The following is a 6,000-nucleotide window of genomic DNA, read 5'->3' as shown; positions in this document are numbered from 1 at the left end:
GACAGCCGTTCCTGGACAAAGATTGGAAGACGGAGATTTTCCTCTCCCCCCTGTTTGACTTTAACAACCGGACAACAGATGGACGCAGCCGCCCTAAAGACTTTGTACTGAGCCTGAGGGATCGCTGAACGGACTTCGTTGGCCGTGCAGGAGGAGCCGAAGGTCAGGCCAGACCTTCGCTCCTAAGAACCCCAAAAGGACTTTTTATTACATCGTGAATCCAGCTCCACCGAGCCGCCTCGGCATCGAAAATTAATGAGTATAACCTGAGAAGAAATTGTAACCTGATCGAATCAAGTATAGTATTATTTTATGTGAGCTGTAGCTGTGCCCCTGCTAATATATCCTGCAATAAATATCTAATCTGCATTTAAAGTAAATTTCTCAAGAGAATTAATTTGCTGAAGTAGTAGAAGTTCCTCGTGGCAGTAAAAGGTTAAATCTATTGTATGTTTAACAACAAGAGTTCTGAATGGTTATCCTAGTGACCAGTCCACTTAACAGTCCCTTAGGGTTTTAGTTGTAATCCTAGCTGTTAAAACCTAACCTGGCAATTTACCAAGAGCCTGGATCCAAAAGAGGAAAGCTGCCATAACTGGCGCGACTAAGTAAAAGCGCCCGGCCAGGGTGGCCCCTCGGCCGAGTGAATGTTACCAGTGGAAGCAGGGTAGACGTCAGAAGTAACGGTAGTTAGCAGAAGCCAGGCGAGTTTCCTCGACAGAACACCAGCTCGCCAATCTTTTAATAGAGAGCTGAGTCAGTAGCTAGCCCCGTATCGTATTTGTGTTGTGGGTCACGGCTTGTAAATTAAGGGGTGATGGTGGGTCCTGCAGCCAGACAAGTTGAGAACCACTGGACTAAAGGACCGAATTCATGGGGGCCCTTTAAGAGAAAGGGCGTAACCCTGGTGACAAGGGGGGTTAAAGGGTAGCAGGAAGTGAATGTTTGTTATGTGTTTTGTGGATGGAAATAAACGGCCACAAGGTGCAGCCAAAAGGATACTTGCCTACTCGTTATTTCCACGCTCCTACATTGGTGACCCTGACTCCACTGGACATTTCCAGAGAGAAGATGACGACGCACGCAGTTTCGCTCAAGCTGCCGGAGTTTTGGGAGACGCAAGCATCGGTGTGGTTTGCTCAAACCGAAGCACAGTTCGCCCTCAGAGACATTACAGCGGACGCTACAAAATATTATTCTGTAGTGGCGGCCCTCGGCAGTTCGACAGCAGGCAGAGTGGTAAGCATCCCTGAAAATCCTCCAGAGAGGGACAAGTACGATGCCTTGAAATGCCAGCTGTTGAAAATTTTCGGGCTTTCTGACTCTGAGCGGGCTCGCCGGTTGCTTTCTCTGAACGGCCTCGGCGACAGCAAGCCGTCGGAGCTGATGGACAAAATGTTGGCTCTTCTAGGAAGACACAAGCCGGAGTTTCTGTTTACGGAACCTTACGGAACTTTTTCTGCAGCAGCTACCGCTGCAGGCGCTTTGGCCAGCACCAAGATTACCGATTGTCGGGAGTTGGCCGCGGAGGCCAATAAGTTCTTTCTGGCTGGTCAACAAAGCTACACGGCCGCGCTGAGGCCAGCCCAAGCCACGGCATGGCTACCGGGGGCGACGATGGTCGTCGCCGCAGCGGCAGCAGTGAGCCAACGGCAGGGATCTACCGGCCCGTGCTATTACCACGCAAGGTTTGGGCCTTGGGCTACAAGGCGCTGGTCTCCATGCAGTTTCAGCGGGACGGGAAAAGCCAGGGCAGGCGTTCAGTAGCTGCCATGAGCGTCGGTCGAGAAGGCAGGCCGCTGTTCATCCAGGACGACGTTTCCGGGCGGCGCTTTCTCTGCGACACGGGGGTGCAGAGGAGCGATGAGCCTGCATCGCGGGTGGACATACTGACAAACGGGCAAGGCCCCCCCCTAGAAGCCGCGAACGGTACCCCCATACGCACTTTTGGGACATGGTGCCTGGAGCTGTGTTTTATGGGGCAGCGTTTCAGCTGGGATTTTGTTACTGCCAAAATTGCCATTCCCCTGCTTGGCGCGGATTTCCTATGTGCTTATGGATTATTAGTGCACGTCAAGGGCCGCCGCCAGATAAATGCTGTGACTTTTTGTTCTTACCCATGTACATTAATTGGAACTGGCTCTACCAGGTTGACTAGCATGCTTGCAGCGGCTGATGAGTTTCTGCGGCTGCTGGCCGAGTTCCCAGACCTCACGCAGCCCACCTTCTTGTCCTCCATGGTCAAGCATGGGGTGGAGCATCACATCTCTACCACCGGTACATGCCCAGGCCCGGCGCCTAGATCCGGCAAAGCTCACCATCGCCAAGACCGAGTTTGAAAACATGGAGTGCCTGGGCATCATTCACCGCTCCAACAGTCCGTGGGCTTCACCCCTGCACATTGCACCGATGCCTGGGGGCGGGTGGTGCCCGTGTGGAGAATACCGCCGGCTCAACGAGGGAACGATCCCGGACCGATATCCAGTTCCATATATTCAAGACTTTTCTGCCCACTTGTCGGATAACGTGATGTTTTCGAAAGTGGACCTTGTACGAGGGTACCATCTAGTGCCCGTTCACCCGCCGGACATTCCCAAGACGGCGCTGATGACTCCATTCGGCCTGTTTGAGTTCTTGAGGATGCCGTTTGGCCTCAGAAATGCAGCACAGACGTTCCAGCGTCTAATGGACATGGTGCTGAGGGACCTGCCTTTCCTGTTCGTCTACCTGGATGACATCCTGGTGGCCAGTTCGTCAAGAGCGGAGCATATGTCTTACCTCTGGACTCTGTTTGAGTGACTCAGCCAGCACGGGTTGATCATCAACCCGGCTAAGTGCCAGTTTGGATTGACCACCATTGACTTTCTGGGACACCGCATCACGAAAGACGGCGCGGTTACCCTTCCATCAAAGGTGGAGGTGGTGACTAACTTTACATGCTCACTCACAGTGAGGGCCCTGCAGGAGTTTTTAGGCATGGTGAACTTTTACCATCGCTTTATTCCCTGAGCAGCGCAATTGATGCAGCCCCTGTACGAAGCCCTGAAGGGCAAGGCCATCAAACAGGCTGTTGACTGGACCGAAGAGAGGGAACTTGCATTTGTGAACGCTAAAACAGCTCTGGCAAATGCAACAATGCTGGCACACCCGTCACCTAAGGCTCCGATTGCCATCACCACGGACGATTCAGACTACACGGTGGGCGCGGTGCACGAGCAGTGGATGAAAGGGGCGTGGCAACCACTCGCTTTCTTCAGTTGACAGTTGCGGTCCAATGAGCGGAAGTATAGCACTTTCGATCGGGAGCTCCTCGGCCTCTTTCTGGCCATTCGGCATTTCCGGTTCCTGCTGGAGGCTCGGCAGTTCACCGTGTTTGTGGATCACAAGCCACTGACGTTTGCCATGGGGAAGAGCGCCGAACCATGGTCCGCACGCCAGCAGCACCAGCTCTCCTTCATCTCGGAGTTTACCACGGATCTACGGCAAGGAAAACCTGGTCGCAGACTGTCTCTCCAGGGCCGTCACCGGGGCTGTCCAGTTAGGATTGGACTATAACAAGATGGCTGGGGATCAAGTTACAGGCGTTCAGGAACTGAGGTTGGCAGTTACGGGTAGGGTTGGGTACCGAAACCCGGTGCCAATATGGCACCGATTCCTATACGACCGTTATCTACCGGACCGAAACGCAACGCACATTTCGGTGCTTTCTTTCGGTGCTTTCTTTCGGTGTCTGAGCCGATTGAAATACCTTTTTTACACTACTCTGATGACTCCATCCTGGCAGCAGGTAACGGTAGCCTCGGTCCTCCGCTCCTCACTCAGAGTATTATTACAACCGGACGAGCCGTGCGCACCTAGAAACTGTGAGGGATTTAGGTTTTAAAGCTCCTAATTATGGATATAATGTGATACAGTATATTTACTTGTAGGAGTCTGGTCATTTCATGCATTAAGTGTCTGTGAGAGGGGGTTTGAGGAATGTGCTGGAGTGGGGGTTGTGTGAAAGTGGCTGGGAGAGGTGTGAAGTTTAGGACAATGGGGCATAGGCCCAGGTGGGGCTTGTTGGACTTCAGCCAATCAATGAGCTGATCGATGAGCTGAGGAATGCAACTTTGAGGGGACAAAGGGTTTCAAACTCTGGGGGTTTTCAGATCTTCTGCTGGCCACCGAGGAGGCAGACCAGCCTCCTGGGTGGCTCGGATTGGATCTCACCTTTCATTTTATATATAGGTTTGTTTTGTTATTAGTAGTGTGATTCGGTTTGTAACTGTCTGTATCTGTTTTTCTGGTTCTTGGATAATAAATCCATTTCATTTTTACTTTAACCTGCTGTTGTGTTTTGGAGGTGGTTGAGAGCACATGGCTGCAAGGGGGGGGTTTCTCCCTGTGTCCAGAAGTTATTGCCATAACAAATTAAACCCCTCCATCATTCTGGCGAAAGTTCGGCCATGATTTCTTTGAAAAAAAAAAACGAGACCGAGATCTGTCAAACGGCTGGCAGGCTACTGACTTCCTCCATCGACATCCGGGTACTTAGCGCTGCCGCTCATAAACACAACATCCACAGGCACGCGAAGCCTTCTTCTTCTTCTTTGAGGTGTAGTGGCGGTTGGCAAACAATGAATTGGCGCATTACCGCCACCGACTGGTAAAATTAAAATGTAAACTGTTGATAACAGTTAATATATTGTTCATAGTTTGAAGTTAAAAAGTTTGAAGCTGTAGTTTGAAGCCAAGTGTTTTGTATTTATTTATATTTATAGTATACTTTAAACAGTTAATATATTGTTCAATTTGAAGAAAAAATGGTTCAGGCACCATTTGGGCACCGGTATCGTTTTAAAAGTATCGTTTTAGCACCGGTATCGGAAAAAACCCAAACGATACCCATCCTTAGTTACGGGACTGCGTTTGGAGGAGGTCCCGTTTGGCGAAACTGGCACTATGCTCCTGTGTGATGTCTCCACAGGCCAGTCACGGCCGGTTGTTCCCGACGAATGGAGACAACAGGTCTTCGACGCTATTCATGGTCTGTCACACCCTTGCAAGAAGGCATTTCAGAAGTTGGTGGCAGCGAAGTTCATCTGGCACGGTGTACGATGTACGAAAGTGGGTCAGGACTTGTGTGGTGTGCCAGCGCTCCAAGGTCCACCGTCACATAAAGACCCCTTTAGCACAGTTCTCGGTTCCAGAAAGTAGGTTTGATCATGTAAATGTGGACTTAGTAGGACTTTTGCCCCCATCCCGGGGTTTCACACATCTCCTCACAATGGTAGACCAAACCACTCGCTGGCCAGAAGCTGTCCCGTTGCCGTCAACAATGGCGGATGAGGTGGCTCGGGCTTTTATTCAGACTTGGGTCGCCAGGTTCGGAGCCCCAGCTGACGTTTCCTCGGACCGAGGTCCACAGTTTATGTCAGAGCTCTGGAATGCAGTTGCAGGAAGCCTAGGGGTGAAGCTCCATTGCACTACTGCCTACCACCCGCAGGCTAATGGTTTATGCGAGTGGTTCCACCATTCTATGAAAGCCTCAAAGACAGCGGTTGGGCGGACAGGCTTCCGTGGGTCATGTTGGAGCTTAGGACAGCCCCCAAGGACGATCTGCAAGCTTCATCTGCCGAATTGGTTTATGGACAGCCGCTGCGGGTCCCAGGGGAGTTTATCCAGCGGTAAGAATCTGTTTGTGAGGCTTATTGTCATGTTTGAAATGCTGTGGAGCTGGAGAAGTTAATACATGGGAGAAATGAGAGGGAAATAAGGGCAAGTTTGTTGTGCGATCCTTTGCTGTGAATAAAAGGAACAAAGAAATGTCAGTGTCCAGTTTAAAACCATGAAGGAACTTACAGTTCGGAGGCCCAAGCGTGTGTCTTCAGGGCGAGGTTTTTAGAAGAGAGGGGGCCCTGTTGCAGACAAAGCTCATTACCATCCAGTCTTAGATCAAATAAACCATAGCCAGCTGTTAGTTAGCATAGTTGAGCTGTTAGAGCCATTCTGTTGGTT

This window comes from Anarrhichthys ocellatus, unplaced genomic scaffold (genome assembly GCF_004355925.1).
Source record: "Anarrhichthys ocellatus isolate YVR2014 unplaced genomic scaffold, GSC_Weel_1.0 scaffold95, whole genome shotgun sequence".
In the NCBI taxonomy this organism is placed as follows: domain Eukaryota; kingdom Metazoa; phylum Chordata; class Actinopteri; order Perciformes; family Anarhichadidae; genus Anarrhichthys; species Anarrhichthys ocellatus.
Note: the sequence above shows the minus strand (reverse complement) of the source record.